General features: G+C 42.4%; 1 protein-coding gene across 7 annotated transcripts in view; it reads left to right on the top strand.

The window, feature by feature from the left end:
* Window positions 1–152: 152 nt before the first annotated feature.
* Window positions 153–21,621, top strand: part of Atg13 (autophagy related 13) — a 53,888-nt gene continuing 32,419 nt past the window's right edge. For 4 of the 7 annotated variants that reach the window (XM_070032447.1, XM_070032445.1, XM_070032443.1 and 1 more), the window contains exon 1: window positions 154–506. The gene's annotated coding sequence lies outside the window, so the exon portion shown is untranslated. Of the gene's footprint in view, window positions 507–961; window positions 1,013–21,621 lie in introns of all 7 variants that reach the window. The other 3 variants (XM_070032446.1, XM_070032444.1, XM_070032440.1) reach the window with 2 other exon arrangements.

The raw sequence follows: 21,621 nt of genomic DNA, 5'->3' as shown, positions 1-21,621 counted from the left end.
ACAGAGTCATAGCTGGAGGAGGAATCGGCTTGTGTCTGGATTGAGAAGTGAAAGGGATAAATACAGACTCCGCGTGTGGCGAAAGTGCAGCTGGATATAAGCAGTTGGATTTTCCTCATAGCTCTCGAACCTCCCCCCTCTATCCCCCCCCCCCCCGCCCCATCCTACCGCCTGCACCGAAGCGGATGAAAACAAACACTAACGATGGCGGCGCCGGGGAGCGACCGGCTGCTGGGTTGAGGCACGAACGAGCGCTTGGCGGGAGAGGGGAGCCCTGAGGAAAACCAGTCGACCTGATTACGGCAGCCTGCTCATTCCTGAGGGCAAAAAGGTCTGGCCTACGAAGTCGGGACCCAACTTAAGGTGTTAGGAATCCGCCTGCGACCTGTGCTGTCACTCCTGCCCGAGAGACGCGAACCTTCAGCCAGGAGGTGCGGCTGGCCGGCCCCGGGCCCCGGCCTCCGTAATGAGAGCCTCGGGACACACTCTGGGCAGCTGCTTTTCAGGTACTAACTTGGAAGGCGGGGATACCCCTGGACCTCTCAGCGCCCCCGGGTGGGAGGCTATGGACCTGCGGCCCCTGGGCCGCCTCCGTCGGGAAACAGCCCCAGCCGGCCTGCCCGTGTGCAGCCCCCCCCCCCCCCAGCTCCTCTTCAGTTTGCTTTGCGTGGTTGGGTTGGTCTAGGCCCCACTGGCTCTTCATTTCTCCCAGTCGTTACAGAGATCCCTCACAGAGGTTTTCTCTGTTATCTCCGTTCTTTAGGTTAAGTCGTAAAGTTTTATTGGAAGTCATTTTCGGGCCGAAACTCTGGGGTTGGGTAACAAACAATATGAGTGAAATAGGTTTTCATCCAATCAAGATTTGTTGAGTGCCACATATGTACTCCGCGTGTAGGTGAGGGTGACTGTTGACTAGTGAAAAAAAGGGACTCAAGGTTTACGACTCTCTTCTTACTGGCAGTGGAACGACCTGTGGAAACCTGCGATCTGTTCTCATTAAATAAATCTCTGGGTAAGTGGCTAAGCACTTTCTGGGGCTCATAATTAACACACATCTCGGTTTTCACTTCCCCAGTAATTCAGCTCCTAGTTTAGTGGGGTTAATTCAGCATAGCATTTCACTGAAAGTGTATTTGGTTGGTTGGTGGGTTTTTGAAGACTGCTGTCTGGGACTCATAGCTAAGCCCAGGCTAGCCTAAACTCCTGGTCTCCAGTGGTACGCATACATCAGCTCCCGGAGTTATCTCAGACTGCAGGATTAACTGCCATACCTACCTTGGGAATATACAATATACATATGTGTGTATACATACATATATGTATGTATGTATATATATACACATATAGCATCGCGGGGATTGAACCCATGAACTTGCATATGATAGGTGAGCTCTCTATTTCTGAGCTATAGCCCACAAACAACACTATTTTAATACAACAACTGGTTATTCATGAGTGCTGAAGTAGCTGTCACATATACTAATCTACTAAAATATATGTAGTTAGTGTACTGTTTTCAGGTTGTAAACCTATTGGAACTTTTTTTTTTTTTTTTTTTGGTCTTTCATGGGGCTTGAACTTTGGGCTTTGGCACTGTCCTTGCGCTCTTCAGCTCAAGGCGAGCACTCTACCGCTTGAGCCACAGCAATTTTCTAGTGGTTTATTGGAGATAAGAGTCTCACGGACTTTTCTCTTTTCTGCCCGAGCTGGCTTTGAACTGTGATCCTCAGTTCTCAGCCTCCTAAGTAGCTACTAGGATTTCAAGCGTGAGCCACTGGCGCCCAGCCTATGGGAACTCTTGAGATTTGAATTTCATAAATCACTGTTGACCATTGTGTGTTTAACATCATGTATCATCATATAAGCTTTTTTTTGTGTGTGTCAGTCATTTCTGGGGCTTGAACTCTAGGCCTGGGTGCTGTCCCTAAGCTCTTCAGCTCAAGGCTAGTGCTCTACCACTTGAGCCACAGGGCCACTTCTGGCTTTTTCTGTTTATGTGGTGCTGAGGAATGGAACCCAGGGCCTCATGCATGCGAGGCAAGCACTCTTCCCCTGAGCCACCTTCCTAGCCCCTCATATAAGCTTTTGAGGATTATTTTGTTTGTTTAAATAAGTTGTTACTTTGTAGTGCAAGCTGACCTAGAAATAGAGATCCTCTTTTATTTGCTTGTGTACCATGTCAGTTCTAAGGAGTGTATTTAATTAAATTAATTTATTTGTATTGTAAAGGTTATATAAAGAGGGGTTACATAAGTCAGAAATCAGATTGAGTACATTTCCTTTTTTTTTTTTTTTTTTGCCAGTCCAGGGGCTTGAACTCAGGGCTGGGACACTGTCATTGGGCTTCTTTTGCTCTAGGCTAGCACTCTACCACTTGAGCCACAGTGTCACTTCTGGCTTTTTCTGTTTATGTGTTAATGAGGAATGGAACCGAGGGTTTCATGCATGCTAGGCAAGCACTCTATCGCTAAGCCACATTGCCAGCCAGTATATTTCCTTTGAACACAGTATATTTCCTTTCTCCCACAGTACTGAGTCTTGAACTCAGTGGTCTGGTGCTGTCCCTCAGCTTTTTCTTTTTCTTTTTTTTTTTTTTTTTTTTTTGTTAGTTGTGGAGCTTGAACTCTGGGCCTGGGGCGCTGTCCCTCAGCATTTCAGCTCAAGGCTAGGGCTCTACCACTTGAGCCACAGTGCCACTTCTGGCTTTTTCTGCTTATATGGTGCTGAGGAATTGAACCCAGGGCCTCATGCATGCAAGGCAAGCACTCTACCACTGAGCCACCTTCCCAGCCCTCCCTCAGCTTTTTCAAGCATGGCTGGCACTCTTACTTGAGCCACACTTCTATGGATGGTTTTTTGCTAGTTGATTGGAGATATCATCTCTTTGATTTGGATGCCTCACTGGTTTGTACTGAGATCTCCGCAGACTCCAGAGTAGAAAGGATCACTGGAACATAGCTAAGGAGTTTTTGTTTGTTTGTTTACTTATTTATTTATTTTATTTATTTATTTATTTTTTATTGTAAAGATACTATACAGAGGGTTACAGTTACATGAGTGAGGTAATGAGTACACTTCCTCTTGAACATTGTTACCCCCTCCATTGTTTTCCCCCTACCATCCCCTCCCTCCCTCCCTTCCCCGAGGTTCTTTTTTTTTTTTTTTTTGATTGTGATTAAGTGATTACATAATTTCCGGAAATTCACAGTATTGTGGAATAATGATGCTCATTTAAAGTCACAAGTTCATTCTAACTTTCCTGGAGCAAATTGTCTATCACAGTCTGTAATATATAATGGTGCTCACATGTTATATACCATATATGTGATCAGCAGCATGGGGATATTTGGTAGTGGTTCAACCAGATGAGTGGGAGTTCTTTGTTTCTTAAGTCCTGTTAGTTTTGTCATATCACCTAACATTTTGGATTTAGCATCCACTTATCAGGGAGACCATGTACTGTTTGTCTCTTCGTTCTTGGCTTACCTCGCTCAACATGATTCCTTCTAGCTCCATCCATTTCCCTGCAAATGCCATTATTTTGTCATTTCTAATGGCTGCATAATATTCCATTGTGTATAGATACCACAATTTTTGGATCCATTCATCTGTTGTTTACTTATTTTTTGTGATAGTCCTGGGGCTTAACCTTGGAGCCTGGGCGCTGTCCCTGAGCTTCTTTTGCTCAAAGCTAGCGCTCTACTTCTTGAACCACAGTGCTACTTCTGGCTTTTTTGGTTATTTAGTGGAAATAAGAGTCTTATGGATTTTCCTGCTTGGACTGGCTTCAAACCGTGAATCTCAGATCTCAGCCTCTGGAATAGCTAGAATTACAGCAGTAAGCCACTGACATTGGGGTTTATTTATTTATTTATCTTTTAATTTTTTTCCTGGTAATGAGGCTTGAATTCAGTGCGTAGGCTCTGTCCCTTAGCTTTTTCACTGGAGTTATACCACTTGAGCCACATCTCCACTTCAACTCTTTGCTGGTTAATTGGAGATAACAGTATCACCGACTCTCCAGTTCTGTCTGGCTTCCAACTGCCATCCTCAGATTTCAGTCTCTTGAGTAGCTAGGATTATAGGCATGAAGTGCAGTTAAGAGTAGTCAGGCGCTGGTGGCTCACGCCTGTAATCCTAGCTACTCAGGAGGCTGAGATCTGAGGATCGCGGTTCAAAGCCAGCCCGGGCAGGAGAGACCGTGAGACTCCTATCTCCAATAAACCATCAGAAAACTGGAAGTGGTGCTGTAGTTCAAGTGGTAGAGAACTCGCCTTGAGCTGAAGAGCTGAGGGACAGCGCCCAGGCCCAGAGTTCAAGCCCCACGACCGACCAAAAAAAAAAGAGTAGTCATTCACATGTTTGAAGTAGGTCTGCTAGGAGATGGACCTAATTTTAGAAAACCTCTATCTGGATAGAAATTAGTTAAGTTCTTTGCTCTGTTGTAGAAAATTTGAGGAAGTTTCTGTTTGTTAATTAAAATTCTAAAGTTACAGGCTCCAGAAAAATTATAAAGACTATTACAGTGAGTTTTCATGCGCAACCTATATTCACACTTTGATTTACTTCCCTACTGTCTTTCACGAACTATGAATAAACAACTCCTCCTCCCTTCCCCTCCCCTGTTCCTCCTTCCCCTCCCCCTTATCCCCCCCTTTCTCTTTCCCTTTCTCCCTTTCCCCATCTTCCTTTGCCTCTACAGGCATTTAGTATTAACCCAGGGCCTTATGTAAGCACTCCACCTCTGAGTTAAAGTCCTGTAATTAATAAGTAGTCTTTTCCCACAAATTATTTTCATTTGCCAAAAGTTGTCAGTCATTGGGCTGGAGCTCAGGGCCTGGGTGGGCAATGTCCCCGAGCTTTTGTGCTCAAGGCTATTGTTGTACACTTTGAGTCACTCTTTCACTTCTGGTTTCTGTGGATTAATTGGAGATAAGAGTCTCAAGGACTTTCCTGCCAGGGCTGACTTTTAACCTCCATCTTCAGATCTCAGCCTCCTGAGTATCTAGGATTCTACCAGTGCTCAGCCAGACATTCCCCTGAAGAGACTTCCTTACCAAAAGATCCTGAGCAGTGCTCACAAAAACAAACAAAACTAGGTTGCAGTGTTCTAACACAATAGCCCACTGTTGTTATAAATTTTCCTACCTGGGCTGGCTTTGAACCACAATCTTCAGATCTCAGCTTCTTGAGTAGCTAAGATTATTAGTGTGAGCCAGCAGTACCTGCTTTAAAAGAATTTTTTCCCCTTCTGGTTGTAGGGCCTGGGCACTATCCCTGAGCCTCTTTGTGCCAAAAGCTTGCACTCTCACACTTTAGCCATAGAGCCACTTCCCACTTTTGTGTGGCCAATTGGAGATAAGAGTCCTGGCAACTTTTCTGCCTGGGGACTGACCTGCCCAGGCTGGCTTTGAACTGTAGTCCACACATCTCAGCATCCTGAGTAGCTGTGATTATAAATGTGAGCCACCTTAGCCTGGCTTTTTAAAAACATTTTAGAGATAGAAAGTGTTCTTCAAATTCTTACTACTCTTCAAAAAAGTTATTATGTCTAGTAGTGTTTTTGTATGTGCGTGTGTTTTTTGTTTTTGTGCCCACACTAGATTTGATTAAGAATCTCACAGAGCTTGTGGCTCACTCTTGTAATCCTAGCTACTCAGGAGGCTGAGATCTGAGGATCATGGTGCAAAGCCAGCCCAGGCAGGAAAGTCTGTGAGACTCTTATCTCCAGTTAATCACCAGAAAACGGGAAGCGGTACTGTGGCTCAAGATAGCACCCAGGCCCAGAGTTCAAGCCCCATGACCAACCAAAAAAAAAAAAGGAATCTCATGGACTTTTCTGCCTGGGCTTAACATCAAACCATAATCTTCAGATTTCAGCCTCTTGAATAGCTAAGATTACTGGCATGATTTACCAACACCCAGCCTTGCTATTGTTTCCTTAATTGCAGACAAAACTCTTACTATATTTGTAAATAGTAGTTTTGATGTTATTTTACAGTTTGTACAAGTAGCAATAAGCATACAAATGTGAAATACTTACTATTAATACTCCAGAAACTCATTTACAAAATCCTGCCCTACGTATCCTTTTTTTTTTTGTCAGTCATGGGGCTTGAACTCTAGGCTTGGGCGCTTTCCCTGAGCTCTTTAGCTCAAGGTGAGTGCTCTACCACTTGAGCCACAGAGCCACTTTCGGTTTTCTGGTGGTTTATTGGAGATAAGAGTTTCATGGACTTTCCTTCCCAGGCTGGCTTTGAACTGTGATCCTCAGATCTCAGCCTTCTCAGTAGCTAGGATAACAGGCATGAGCCACTGGCACCTGGCCCTACATATCCTTTTATTGCAGTCTTCCCTAGTTCCTTCCTTGATCTTTGAAGCAGTCCTTACTTTCAAAGGTAGTTATAGTCTGTTTCCTTTGTTAGACTCTAAACTCCATAAGACCAAGGATGTTTGAATATATTTCTGGTCATGCATGAGAGACTTATCACCTGTATCTACTTTGTCTAACAGAAACCCTGTAACAATTACATTAAAAGAATCTGGGGGCGGGGGTGTAAACAAATAGAGATAGAAAATGGGAGCTGTAGAAAGAGATTTCTTGACATTTTAGGACGAAGCAAAGCTAGAGCAGAGGCAGTATCTGATTTGGCAGTGCTAATAACCCTCCTACCTCCTGAGAGGATGCAGTAAATGACTTGTGCCTTAGAATCCTCTGAGAGTTCAAGACTAGAGAACTAGGGGCTGGGATGGTGGCTCAGTGGTAGAGCGCTTGCCTTGCATGCCTGAGGCCCTGGGTTCGATTCCCCAGCACCACATAAGCAAAAAAAAAAAAAAAAGCCGGAAGTGGCACCGTAGCTCAAGTGGTGGAGCGCTAGCCTTGAGCTGAAGAGCTGAGGGACAGCACCCCGGCCCAGAGTTCAGGCCAGACGACTGGACCCCCCCCCCAAAAAAAAAAAAAAAAAAAAAAGACTAGAGAACTAGGTAGCTGCAGTTTAGATGTCAGAATAAGAGGCTTAACATATGGAAATACCACATCCTTTGTGTTTGGGGATGAGATGGCCAGTTAACAAAAAGCTACACAGAGACAGGTAAGGTACAAATCAATCTCTGACTTTCTTGCTACTTCCAGAAATCTGATAGTCTTAAGCTTATCCCTAGAAGAAATAGCAAGCTTGTTTATAGAGAAATTCTCTATTCACATACACTGACTCTGGGTTTACCTCAATGAAAAAAAAACCAAGGGAAAGTAAAATCTCTACTTGGTTCCCATGATTCCACTGCCAGACCAGCAGTCTACCAGCCTCACTCATTTACATGAGCTCTTTTTTGGGGGGGGGAGGGGAGAGGAGATGTCCTAGAGCTTTGAACTCAGGGCATGTTTATTGTCTCTGAGCTTTTGTGCTCAAGGCTAGTGCTCTACCACTTTTTTTTTTTTTGGTCAGTCATGGGGTTTGAACTTTGGGCTTGGGCACTGCCCCTGCACTCTTCAGCTCAAGGCGAATGCTCTACCCCTTGAACCGCAGCGCTACTTACGGTTTTCTAGTGGTTTATTGGAGATAAGAGTCTCAGAGGCTTTCCTGCCCAGGCTGGCTTTGAACCGTGATCCTCAGATCTCAGCTATTTGGTAGTTAATTGGAGATAAGAGTCTCATGGACTTTCCTGCCTGGACTGGCTTTGAGCCGAAATCCTCAGATCTCAGCCTCCTGAGTAGTTAGGATTATAGGGGTACCCCACTAGCACCCTGAGCTTCTGGTTTGGGTATATTATGTTTATGTGTGAATGAGGTGGCCAGATATTCCAGTTACTCCAGGAAAGCCTCCAACATGGCTGTTAGTGTATTTCAGGCCAAATGAGGAGTTTCCTGTAGAAACTTTGATGATGAAAATCAAGCCATATTAATGACTTTGTGTTTACAAAAAATTACTGTCCAGTTACCTAACAGCATAGAGGAAAGGTTGTTCTGGCCACATGAGTCCTGGGACAGTGTATGGAGCTACCCATGGGAGTTCACCTATTTCTGTGGACTTGTAGACCCCCCCATCTACCATTCTGTGATTGTGGTATCTCTTAATTTGCTAGCCTTTCTGAGTTCTTTGGTTCTTGAACTTGCTTTGTTTGTGATTTCCTTCCTGGCTGGCTTGGATATCAGTTCTGCTCTTCTCAGTCTGTCATTCCTTCCATTTTCCAGAACTTGGCAGCTCTTTTCCTGTATGTCTTTGTCCATATGGGTTTGTGCCTTTGGACCCTCCCCTTGCCCTTTTAGTGATGTTATAGGAAGGAAATAAGTATTAGCAATGAAAACTTTCTCCTTGTTGTTTTTTTGCCAGTCCTATATCTTGAACTGAGGTCCTGGGCACTGTCCCTGAGCTTTTGCTCAAGGTTAGCACTCTCCCACTTGAACCACAGTGCCACTTCTGGCCTTTTCTGTTTATGTGGTACTGAGGAATTGAAGTCAGGGTTTTGTGCTAGACAAGCACTACCACTAAGCAACACATTCCCAGCCCCAAGCTTGGCTGTTTGTGTGCGTGTGTGTCTGTGTGTGTCCGTGTCCATGTGTCTGTGTATGTCCATGTGTGTCCATCCTGGGGGCTTGAACTCAGAGCTTGGTTGCAGTCTTTGAGCTTTTTTGCTCAAGACTAGCACTATACAACTTTAACCACAGATCTACTTTTCAGCTTTTTTGGTGGTTAGAGATGATTTCATACATTTTCTGTTATCCTCAGATCTCAGCCTCCTCAATAGATAGGATTACAGGCATGAGCCACCAGCACCATGCTTGCACTCTAATTTTGTTGACATCTTTGAGTTATTTTCTCTTCTATTCTCTTTCTCTTTGGGCTTTATATGTATAGTATTTTTCCCTTATCTGGGAAGGATGTATTCCAAGATCCTAATATATGCCAAAACAGTGGATAGCAAATCTACAGCTTCTACTCTTACTAAGATGAGAACTTTGATATTGTCACCTAAAGGAGTCATTTTATGGCTTTCCTTTAATATGTAAAATTGCCAGCACCACTGGTACACTTTAGAGTCATTATTAGTGGAACACAAGCTCCCCAATACAGACTCCCCAATACTAAGAAGTCAAGTTTCATAAGTTAGCCATAATCTCATAGTTATTTATATTTTGTTTTTGTTTTGTTTTTTCTTGGTCCAGTCGTGGGGCCTGAACTCTGGGCCTGGACGCTGTCCCTCAGCTCTTCAGCTCAAGGCTAGCGCTCTACCACTTGAGCCACAGCGCCAATTCTGTTTTTTTTTTTTTCTTTTTTGCTTATGTGGTGCTGAGGAATCAAACCCAGGGCCTCATGCATGCAAGGCAAATGCTCTACCACTGAGCCACCTTCCCAGCCCTCATAGTTATTTAGTGGCTATTAGGTGGGAAGCTATACAGCATAGATATAGTAGAAAAAAAAGTGCATTATGTCTTGGGAAGGATGAAGCAGGATTACATTAAATTTCATTATGCTATTCTATATAGTATGCAATGTAAAGCAGTTGGCTCAGGCACAGCCATCATACTTATAATACCAGCTTCTTGGGCAGGTTTATGTAGGAGGACTGAGGTCTGAGGCTACCTGTGCAAAAAACAAACCATTACCTGAAAAACATACTGAGAGCAAAGTACTGTGTGTGGCTCAGGTGGTAGAGCAATTGCATGAGGCCCTGAGTTCAAAACCACAGTACTACAAAAATAAAGCAAACAGAGAAATTTATGAATTGTTGGCTAGTGTTACAGCTGTATGACAGAGCATATGTTTAGCATGCATGAAGCCCTGGCTTTAACCCCCAGCAAGCTCATGGACATGTATGTGCCCAAAACAAAAACCATGAGCTGGGCACCAGTAGCTCACACCTGTAATCCTAGCTACTCAGGAGACTGAGATCTGAGGGTTGAAGTTCAAAGCCAGCTTTGGCAGGAAAGTCTGTGAGACTCTTATCTCTAGTAAACTACTCAGAAAAAAAATGGAAGTGGTACTGTGGCTCAAGTGGAAGAGCGCTAACTTGAACACAAAGAGGCTCAAGGATAGTGTCCAGGCCCCAAGTTCAAGCCCCAGGACTGGCAGAAAAAAAAATTAGAAGCCGGGCACTGGTGGCTCACGCCTGTAATCCTAGCTACTCAGGAGGCTGAGATCTGAGGATCGCGGTTCAAAGCCAGCCCTGGCAAGAAAGACCGTGAGACTCCTATCTCCAATAAACCACCAGAAAACCGGAAGTGGCGCTGTAGCTCAAGTGGTAGAGCGCTCGCCTTGAGCTGAAGAGCTGAGGGACAACGCCCAGGCCCAGAGTTCAAGCCCCACGACCGACAAAAAAAAAAAAAGAAAAAAAAATTAGAAAACAAAAAAACATGAATTATTTCTGGAATTTTGTTTTTCCTCTTTTCTTTGATGCTCTAGATCAAACTCTAGGGCCTTCTGCATGCCAGATAAGCACTGTCCCACTGAGCTACATTCACAACTGGAAGTTTCTGTTTAATATTTCAGACTCTGGTTGATCACAAATAACTCAAACTGTGGAAAGTCAAATCTTGAATAGGGAGAAGACTACTGTAGCTTTTGTATTTCAATGAATTTGGTTTAGGCTGTACTGAAGTTTGAACTCAGGGCCTTGTGAATGTTAGACAGGTACTCTACCAATTTGAGCCATGCACCAGCCCTTATTCTTTTCTGTTGTGACTCTGGGGTTGTACCCTAGAGCTTTACACTTGTTAGCCAAGTGTTCCACCATTTAGCTATATTCCTACCTCGTTTGTTTATTATTATTATTATTATTATTATTATTATTATTATTATTATTGTTAGTCATGGAGCTTGAACTCAGGGCCTGATTGCTGTCCCTGATATTTTCTGCTCAAAGCTAGCACTCCACCACTTGAGCCACAGCGCCACTTATAGCTTTTTCTGTTTATGTGGTACTGAGGAATCAAACCCAGGGCTTCATGCTTGCTAGGCAAGCACTCTACCACTAAGCCACCTTCCCAGCCCTTACCTCATGTTTTGTCTTGTTTAGTTTCTTTGTAGTGGGGAGAGGCTTCAAACTGGATTACAGGTATGAGCCACCAGCATCTAACCTTGCCAAAAGTTTTTGCCCAGAAGTTTTAACATTCATTGGTGATTTGCTTGGCCACTTATTCCTATAATAATCTTGTGGATTTCTCTGCCCAGGCTGGCTTTGAACCTCGATCCTCAGATCTTAGCCTCCTTAGTAGCTAGGATTATAGGTGTGAGTCCCTGGTAACTGGCTTAAGTAGTTTTTTTTTTTTTGTCGATCATGGGGCTTGAACTCTGGCCTGGGGGCTGTCCCTCAGCTCTTCAGCTCAAAGTGAGTACTCTACCACTTTGAGCTACAGCGCCACTTCTGGTTTTCTGGTGGGTGGTTAATTGGAGATAAGAGTCTCATGGACTTTCCTGCCCAGCTGGCTTTGAACCATGATCCTCAGATTTTAGCCTCCTAATTAGCTAGGATTACAGACATGAGTCCCTGGAGCCTGCTGCACAAAAAGTTTTATGTGGTCCTCACATCTTATTGGATAAGTTTATCAATGTCACCTTTTATTTCATTTGGTTTCACTGAGCTGTACTAGTTCATTTCATAAGGAAATGATACCATGCCAAATCTTTGAGTAAAGCATCAAGTAGTGTTCATTAGAAACAACTAGAAATTTCTTTGTGTGTGTGTGTGTGTGTGTGTGTGTGAGAAACATGGTCTTGAACTCTGGGCCTGGGTGCTGCCCCTGAGCTCTTCAGCTCTATCATTTGAGTCACAGCACTACTTCTCACAACTTTTTATTTCTAAAAACAAAATCACCTTTTCTAAAATGGAAATTAGGTAAAAAATATACATGTCTGATGTGGTGATGCTTACCTATAATCACAGCATTTAATTAAGATTTTTTTTCAAGACTTAACACAGATAACAAGTAACAAAAACTATTTGATTTTAAGTAGCAATCTCAATTTAGCAACATTCTCTGCACATCAAGTTCACAAATAGAAACTCATAACAAATAACACATTGAACTTCCCCAAGTGTTAGAGAACATGCATAGACTTGTAGCATACTAAATGTTTGAGACAATTATCTGAAAAACAATTATTTACCACATTGTTGTAATAATGGCTATACATAATCACCAGCATCCAAATGATAGCAAGAAGACTGTATAACAAGCACGAATGACACAGATAAACTGCATATGACTATATAGGCAAGTAAGTTCCCTAAATCTTTTATGCACTTTGCACTAATTTTTTCCTGCTCTACTACTAAGATTTGAAAAAAGGGCCTTGTACATGCCCACAAGCATTACCACGGAGTTCCACCTCTAGAACCTGAAATGTTAGTTTTAAATTAAAAAGTTACGTTTTTGTAAGTATCTGAAAGCATTCATGGTAATTGTGTCCCTTGGGCAACAATCATATGAAGAAGGTAGTAGGCAGCTCAAATGAGCTTATCCAGCATATTGTCAGGAAAGTGGCAAGCTATTTGGAGAGCTTGAAAGAAAGTCACAATAAAAGTGAGAGTCTAGAATGCCCATAGATTGAAAGGCCTGACTTAATCAAAATGGTAAGGTCAAAGTCTGATGTGTGTCACTTAGTCCTCAGACACTTGATATCATCATGGAGGCTCCATCTTTAGCATAGACAGACATTTTGGAAATTATAACATGTTTTGTTCACAGTGAGAAATGTGGACAGTAGATACTCTAAAGAATTGAAAGCCAAATGTATCCACTGTCAGGTGATCAAGGCTATTTAGATTGCTTTTAGACCATCTTCACCTCCCTACTGCTGGTATTATAGGCATGTACCATCACTCTCAGTTAAAGTGTCTCTTAGCTCAAGTTGTTTTCCAAACCTTGATTGAAAAACTAAACTAGTTTTCTGACCATGTACATGCATTAAAAAAACTAGACCTGGGGGCTGGGAAGGTGGCTCAGTGGTAAAGTGCTTGCCTTGCACACATGAGGTCTTGGGTTCAATTCCTCAGCACCACATAAATAGAAAAAGCTGGAAGTGGCGCTGTGGCTCAAGTGGTAGAGCGCTAGCCTTGAGCTGAAGAGCTGAGTGACAGTGCCCAGGCTCAGAGTTCAGGCCCCACGACCGACTGGGGGGGAAAAGAAAAAAGAAAAAACAAACAAACAAAGAAAAACTAGGCCTTAGTATAGGATAATTCTTTGTCAGTTTTAGTGACTAAGCTCTTTCCTAAAAATGCCAGTAGGCAAAATCACATCACTTATTTTGTCTGCTGACATTGCATGGGGATAATTGAAGGTCAAATTGAAGAGTTTGAAGAAAAAAAAAAAGTGGAGCTTAATAAGAAGAGGATGACAGTGCTTTACTATTAGTCTAAGGTTTACAGAATAAACTTGTAGTTAAAGTAACCAAACCAAGTAACTGTCTTCAGATCAGGAACAAGACTTGCATTATGGTGGTATCTGTGGGAATAAAGCTGCAGCAAATAGAAGATTGCGCATAGAGTGATTTAATAACTCATAAAGGTAGTGGTAAAGAACGGGGGAATAAAAGGAGAGTTCAGTTGTGGTTTCTACTTAATGCTTCTACCAAATTTCTTTTTATATTGATTAGAGAACCCAGAAAGGAAGTTTGCAAAGAGCAAAGCCAGAAAGGAAAATAAACTTTTACAAGGTAATGGCTTGATAACTGCTTGAAGAAGTAGACCTATGGGAACAATCAAACATTGCTGCCAGGAAGAGAACTTTTTCCCCAGTGGATGTACCTTTGTGGGCTCAGTAACTGAAATCACATCATTCTTTTAGTACTACCAGTTATATAAGTCACAAGAGTCATTAAAATATTTGTATTTGGTAGTTGTTCTTGTAAGAATTTTGAAGTGTGGTAGGTCAAGCTTGTAATTCTAACTATCTGGCAGGTGGAGATTGGAAAATTATAGTTCATCCCATTAAAAGCAGGGAATGGGAATGTGGCTTAGTGGTAGAATGCTTGCTTAGCATGCATGAAGCCTTGGGTTCAATTCCTCAGTACCACATAAACAGAAAAAGCCGAAGTAGTGTTGTGGCTCAAGAGCTAGAGTGCTAGCCTTAAGCAAAAGAAGCTCAGGGACAGTGCCCAGGTCCTGAGTTCAAGTCCCAGGACTGGCAAAAAAAAAAAAAAGTGTAAAAGACTATCTACCAATAGCTGGACTCAGTAGTACATGGCTGTCAAGCAATCTGGGGAATTTTAAATAGGAAAGTTACAGTCCAGGCCAGCTGAGACATAAAAGCAAGACATTTACCTTGAATATAACTGATACAAAAGTAAGCTATGGAGTAGTAAAGCATCTGCCTCGCAAGCTCCAATCACTGAGTTCAAACCTAGTACCACAAAAAAAATAAAGAAATAAAAATTCTCTTCTTGAGTGAATAAATAAGATTCATGTAACCATGCAGAACAGTTTTTGTTTTTGTATTTTAAATCTTAGATTCATTCTATGTTGCTTCAAGACCTTAAGGTGTTTAACTGTTAAAAGTTATCACATCTGGCTGGGCGCTGGTGGCTCACACCTGTAATCCTAGCTGCTCAGGAGGCTGAGATCTGAGGATCACTGTTCAAAGCCAGCCCAGGCTTATCTCCAGTAAACCACCAGAAAACCAGAAGTGGTGTTGTAGCTCAAGTGGTAGAGTGCTAGCCTTGAGCTGAAGAGCTGAGGGACAGTGCCCAGGCCCAGAGTTCAAGCCTCAGTACTAGCACAGAAAAAAGGAAAGATAACACAATAATTTGGAGGGAGGGCTAGACTAGAGTTTGTACTCAGAACCTCAGATTCTGGATCACCTTTCTTGCTCATGATTGGCATTCTACCACTTGATCCATACCTGTAGTCCTGCTTTTTGCTGTTTAATTTGAGGTAGACTCTTGGACTTTTCTGCCTAGGCTGGTCTTGAACTAAAATCCTCTGTGTTTCTGCCTCTCATGAGTGTTTTGACAAGCTGAACAATAGTCTGGTTTTGTAGACAGAAAATAGCTGAACAAACATCAAAAAACAAAAATTGTTCCAGGTGCTGGACACTCATGCCTGTAATCCTAGCCTATGCAGGAAAGTCCATGAGACTCTAATTCCCACTTAAACACCAGAAAACCAAAAGTAGTGCTGGGGCTCAAAGTGGGACAGCACCCAGACCCTGAATTCAAGCCCCATGACTGACTCCCTCCTCCCCAAAAATATGGTTGCATTCACATCCCCCAGAACTGGTACATGAACTCAGGACCTCATGTTCTCTCTTGGCTTTTTTACTCAAGAGCTGGTGCTTGGGCTGGGAATGTGACTTAGTGGTAGAGTGCTTGCCTAGCATGCATGAAACCCTAGGTTTGATTCCTCAGTACCATATAAACAGAAAAAGCCTCAAATGGTGCTGTGGCTCAAGTGCTAGTCTTGAACAACAGAAGCTCAAGGACAGTGCCCAGATTCTGAGTTCAAGCCCCAGTACTGGCAAAAAAACAAACAAACAAACTGGTGCTCTACCACTTGAGCCATACCTATACTTCCAACTTTTTGCTGGTTAACTTGAAATAAAAGTCTCATGGAATTTTCTGCCTGGGCAGACTTTGAACTGTGATTTATGGAACTCATCTTCCTGACAAGCTACAGGTGAAAACCAGCCCCATCTTGTTGATGCAATAGCCAAAATGTGATAGCCAAAAATATGATTTCAGAATAATGTAATGGAGCTTTTCCTATGTTTTCTTGTGATAGCTTCATATCTTAAACATTTATTTGCCTTTAATACATTTTAAATTCATTTTTTAATACAATGAGATACAAGCATCTTAGTAAATTCATTTGCAGTAGATATCTAGTTTTCCCAACACTATTATTAAAGAGAGTGCCCTTTACCCATTGTGTATTTTTTTTTTTTTTTGGGTCCAGTCGTGGGGCCTGAACTCTGGGCCTGGGCGCTGTCCCTCAGCTCTTCAGCTCAAGGCTAGCGCTCTACCACTTGAGCCACAGTGCCACTTCCGGCTTTTTTCTTTTTGCTTATGTGGTGCTGAGGAATTGAACCCAGGGCCTCAGGCATGCAAGGCAAGCACTCTACCACTGAGCCACCTTCTCAACCCCCCCCCCCCCACTGTATATTTTTGTCATCTTTGTAAAAACAAATCAGTTTATAAACTGGGCAGAGTGGCTCATGCCATGTATTTGGGAAACAGATCAGGAGGATCAAAGATCAAGGCCAGCTTAGGTGAGACATTGGTAAGTAAAATAAAAAAGCTGTGTGAGCATAAGCTAAAAATTAGCCAAATGAAAGCATGAGGCCCTGAGTTCAAGCCCTAGCACCAACACACGTGTGTATACAAGTATGCACACACACACAAGAATAAAACTGGGTGTAGTGCATGTGAAGGTAATAAATAAGAGGACTGTATTCTAGGCTGGCTTAAGCATAAATACAAGACCTTGATCAGTATGATGTTGCATTGGGTACTATAGTTTTGTGTATTTTATTATCATTTTAATTTTTGTGTGCCAGTCCTGGAGTATCATGTCGTCCCCCTCCCCCTCCCTGTTGGTCATAGGGCTTGAACTCTGGGCCTGGGCACTGTCCCTGAGCTCTTTAGCTCAAGGCTAGTGCTTTACCACTTTAGCCACAGTGCCACTTCTGGGTTTCTAGAGGTTTATTGGAGATGAGTCTCATAGGCCTTTTTTGCTTGTCCTAGACATGTATTAGTTATTGCAAATAAGGGAAACCATTGGACCTATGTTTCTTTGGGCCTGGCTTACTTCACTTAATATAATTTTTTCCAAGTCTTTCCATTTCCTAACAAATGGGATGATGTCATTCTTTCTGATGGAGGCATAGAATTCCACTGTGTGTGTGTGAATCACATTTTCTTGATCCATTCATCTATCGTGAATAATGCTGGGATAAACATGGTTGTGCTGGTAGCTTTGGTATGACCTTGTTTGTGATTGTTTGGGTAAATGCCCAAAAGTGGGATTGGTGGGTCATAGGGGAGCTCTATTTGGAGTCTTTTGAGGAACTTCCATACTGCTTTACAAAGTGCTTGAATAAGTTTACACCCCCACCAACAATGCAGTAGTGTTCCCATTTGACCACATCCCCTCCAGCATCTGTTGTTACTAGATTTTTTTTTTTTTTTGGTCGGTCTTGGGGCTTGAACTCTGGACTTGGGCGCTATCCCTTAGCTCTTTAGCTCAAGGCAATAGATTGCTTGATTATAGCCATTCTAACTGGGGTGAGGTGGAATCTTAATGTTTTCTTGATTTGCATTTCTCTTATGGCTAGAGAAGATGAGCATTTCTTCATGTGTCTAATGACCATTCTTATTTCCTCTTCAGAGAAGTCTCTCTTTAAGTCTTTAGCTTACTTAATCCAGCAGTTGTTTCTTGATGTTAAGCAAAATGAACTCCAAGATATGGACACAAGTGGTTTTTTCTTTCTTGCTATTGTTTTTAATGTACTTATAATGCACTGTGTGATTCTTTTGTTTCTTTTGTATGTTCTTCCCCCACAGAATAACCCCTGTTTTCACTGTATCCGATTTGGTGTCCTGCATCTTGTATATACATTTTTATAATTTGGGAAGGGGAAGGGATATAATAAAATGCTTAAATAAAGATAAAGGTTGACCCATTCTAACAATGAGATGTACAAGACACTATGTTGAAAATGAACTTTACAATTTCAGGGATAGGGAAAGGAGGAGTTGGGGAGGTGTGGAGGGAAGGGATAGTGGGGGAAAAACAATGGAGGAGGTAACAATGCTCAATAGGAAATGTACTCATTACCCTATTCATGTAACTAACCCCTCTGTGAAGTGTTTTTACAATAAAAAATATATATAGAAAAAGAAAAAAAAGTCTCACAGACCTTCCTACCCAGGTTGGTCTTGAACTGCAATCCTCGGATCTCAGACTCCTGAGTAGCTAGTTTTTACAGGCGTGAGCCACTGGCACCCGGCTAAGCCTGGAGTTTTAACTCTAGGCCTTGGCACTGCCCCTGAGCTTTTTTGCTCAAGGCTAATGCTCTAGCATTGGAACCACAGCTGTACTTCTGGCCTTTTCTGGTTAATTGGAGATAAGAGTCTCACGGGCTTTCCTGACCCAGCTGGCTTTGTGTCATAATCCTTAGATCTCAGCCTCCTGAGTAGTTAGGATTATAGGTGAAAGCTTTGTGTAGTTTAAAGTCAGATATTGTGATATCGCCATGTTAGTTCTTTTTATCTGAGATGCCTTTGCTGGTTAGGAATACTTAATGATTTCATTCAAAGATTTTTATTCTTTTTTTTTTTTGTCAGTCGTGGGGGCTGGACTCTGGGCCTGGGCACTGTCCTTCAGCTGTTCAGCTCAAGGCTAGTTCCCTACCTTTTGAGCCACAGGGCCACGTCCGGCTTTTTTCTGCTTATGTGGTGCTAAGGAATCGAACCCAGGGCCTCATGCATGCAACCTCCCAGCCCTTATTTTTTATATTTTTGTGATGAGTGTCATTGACATTTTGATAGGAATTGTGCTGAATCTTTAGATCACTTTAGAGAGTATGAACATTTTAACAATATTAATTCTTCTATGAAAACAGGATATTTATTATGCCTTAAGTCCTTTCATAATTGTTTTATGGTTTTCAGTATTGAAAGCTTTCATTTCCTTGCTTAACTTTATTCCTATTTGATCTTTTTGTGTACCTGTTGTAATTTTTTAATTAAAAAAAATTTTTTTGTCAGTTGTGGGGCTTGAGCTCTGGTCTTGGGCACTGTCCCTCAGCTCTTTAGCTCAAGGCTAGTGCTCTACCACTTGTGCCATAGCGCTACTTCCCGTTTTCTGGTGGTTAATTGGAGATAAGAGTTTCACAGACTTTCCTGCCTGGGCTGGCTTTGAACTGTGATCCTCAGATCTCAGCCTCCTGAGTAGCTAGAATTACAGGTGTGAGCCACCTATGCCCGGCTTCAAGCTGTTTCTTTTGCAGCTGTGAGAATTGTTTGCTTTCAGGCAGATTCCTTATGAATCTTTCACTTTGAGACCCAAACTATAAAGTCAGACTTGCATTCTTAAAACTTGAGTTCTAGTTGGAGTGTGGTGGTACATGCCTATACTTCCAAACTGTTTGGAAGCTGATTTGGGAGGATCACATGAACCAGCAAATTTAACACCTGCCTGGGCCACATCCACTCCACAAACAAATAAAAAAGGTAAATGCTAATATTAGTATTTTAATAAAAGTGAAACAGGCACTGAATATTTTCAAATTCATTTCTCTTATTGTTTTTTAAAGAATTGTCTCAGCAAGGCAAAATTTACTTCTGCAGAGGGGTAGGCCAAGGGCTGGGAAGGTGGCTCAGTGGTAGAGCACTTGTCTTGCATGCATGAGGTCCTGGGTTCGATTCCCCAGCACCACATAAGCGAAAAGAAAAAGCCAGAAGTGGCGCTGTGGCTCCAGTGGTAGAGTGCTAGCCTTGAGCTGAAGAGCTGAGGGACAGTGCCCAGGCCCCACCACTGGCAAAAAAAGAAAAAGAAAAGAAAAAACAGAAGGGTAGGCCATCAGCCAAAAATCTGGCAAGTGGGCTGGAAAGGTGGCTCAGGTGGTAGAGTGCTAGCCTTTAGCTGAAGAGCTGAGGACAGTGCCCAGGCAAGCAAGCACACTTAACTGGCAGTCTGCCCTAGTATTTATCCCTCACACAGCAAGCCCTGCCCCTTTGCTCAGATTGGTTGAGCTCAGGCTCACAATCTGCTGGAGACTGGCTAGCCTGAATAGGGTAAAAGTATTTATGTAAGGTGATTTTTGAAAGAAGATTAGCAGTTCACAAGTAATCTCAAAATATACCCACACCCTCTGTTTTTTCTTGAACTGTCTAGCATGTGTCATAATTCCATCTTGACAAGAAACCAGTTTAAGACAAAACCTTACATTTTATAAATCCTTTCTTATCCCAAGGCATTTCCTCTTTTCCTCAACAAGAGACAAAGTACCAGGCCAAAGCAGGAATTTTTAAGCAATACACTTTGATGGAAAAACAGTTTTTCTCACTGTCATTTTTCTTTTTGAGATGGAGTCTTGTCCTTTTGTCCAGACCCCTTGAGTTTGTGATCCTACTGCTTCAACTTCCCCAACCAGCAGGATTTATGTACATATCATACTTTTTAGTACTTTAAAAGAAGTTTTAAATTTTATTATTAAATAGTTGTACAAAGAGGTTGTGTTAGCCTGACATATTCCTTTCCCCACATTGGCTGACAAGGGGTCCCTTTGGAGCAGGTAGTTGATGATCAGCTCCTTCCCTCTCACCTTGAAGTTACATTCCATTTGGTCAGCCATAAATGGTAACAGCAGACCCCCTTATCTCCTATTCAGGCAGCTGCCATCAATCTTAGCCCACCATAATGAATTCCTCTGCTCCCAAGTCCCACATGAATTCCCTCCTTAGCTCTTCTAGGTTATATACACACATATATGTATATATGTATATATATGTGTGTACACATGTACACACACACACCCTAAACAAAGATAGGAGCCACCGGTACCTAGCTTTTAAATGTTTTCTTGATTCCTGCATGTGAGTGTGTGTGTATATGTGTATGTGTGTGTATATGCTGGCACTCGGATTTTAACTCAGTCTCTTAGCACTGTCCCCTAGGTTTTTCACTCAGAGATGACTCTACTATTTGAGCTTTTTGATGTTTAATTGGAGATGAAAGTCTTAGGGACTTTCCTGCTCAGAGTGGCTTTGAACTGCAATCCTCAAATCTCAACCTGAATAGCTAGGATTACACGTGTGAGACACTAGCACCTAGTTTGTTTTCTTTTTCAGGTAGTGTACTAGTGCATAAAATGATACTTTTTTTTTTTTTTTTAAATCTTCTTGGTGGTACTGGGGATTGAATGCTCTGCCATATTAGTCAGGCCTCTTAACACTTGAGCCATTTTTTTTTTGCCAGTCCTGGGGCTTAAACTCAGGTCCTGGGCACTGTCCCTGAGCTTCTTTTGCTCAAGGTACCTTTTCTGTGTATGTGGTACTGAGGAATTGACCCTAGGAATTGACCCTTCATGCATGCTAAGCACTCTACCACTAAACCACATTCACATTCCCCTCCTTCCCCTTTTGCAATGGTTATTTTTCAGGTAGGATCTTGCTTTGTGCTCAGAGCAGTCTGGGTGGCAGTCTTGCCTTTTACTTCCCTGTCACTTGTAATGAAAGGAACAAGTCACCATGCTCAGCCAGTAGCTGAAATATTTGCACACCAAACCATATCCAAACATTAAGTAAGATAGAGTCTCATGAATTTTATTGTAAGAACTGATTTTTGTATGTATGTTGATTTTTGTATCTTGAGATATTTCATTAGTTCTAACAGTTTTTTTGGGAGTGGGGGGGTGGGGGAAGAGTATTGGGGCTTGAACTCAAGAGTATTGAGTTCTCCTTTGCTGTCCTTTAGTTCTTTTTGCTCAAGACTGGCACTCTGTTGCTTGAGCCACACCTTCATCTCCTGCTTTTTGCTGTTTAATTGGAGATAAAGAGTTTCACGTATTTTCCTGCCCCAGCTAGCTTTGAACTGTGATCTTAAGATCTCCGCCTCCTGAGTAGCTAATATAGGTATGAGCCACCAGCACCCAGCTGATAGTTTTTTGTTGTTGTTGTTATTGTT

Source organism: Dipodomys merriami, unplaced genomic scaffold, assembly GCF_024711535.1.
Source record: "Dipodomys merriami isolate MVZ:Mamm:240054 unplaced genomic scaffold, mDipMer1.0.p SCAF_21, whole genome shotgun sequence".
NCBI classification, from domain to species: domain Eukaryota; kingdom Metazoa; phylum Chordata; class Mammalia; order Rodentia; family Heteromyidae; genus Dipodomys; species Dipodomys merriami.
The sequence above is the reverse complement of the archived record's forward strand: the minus strand, read 5'-3'. Positions and strand labels throughout refer to the sequence as shown.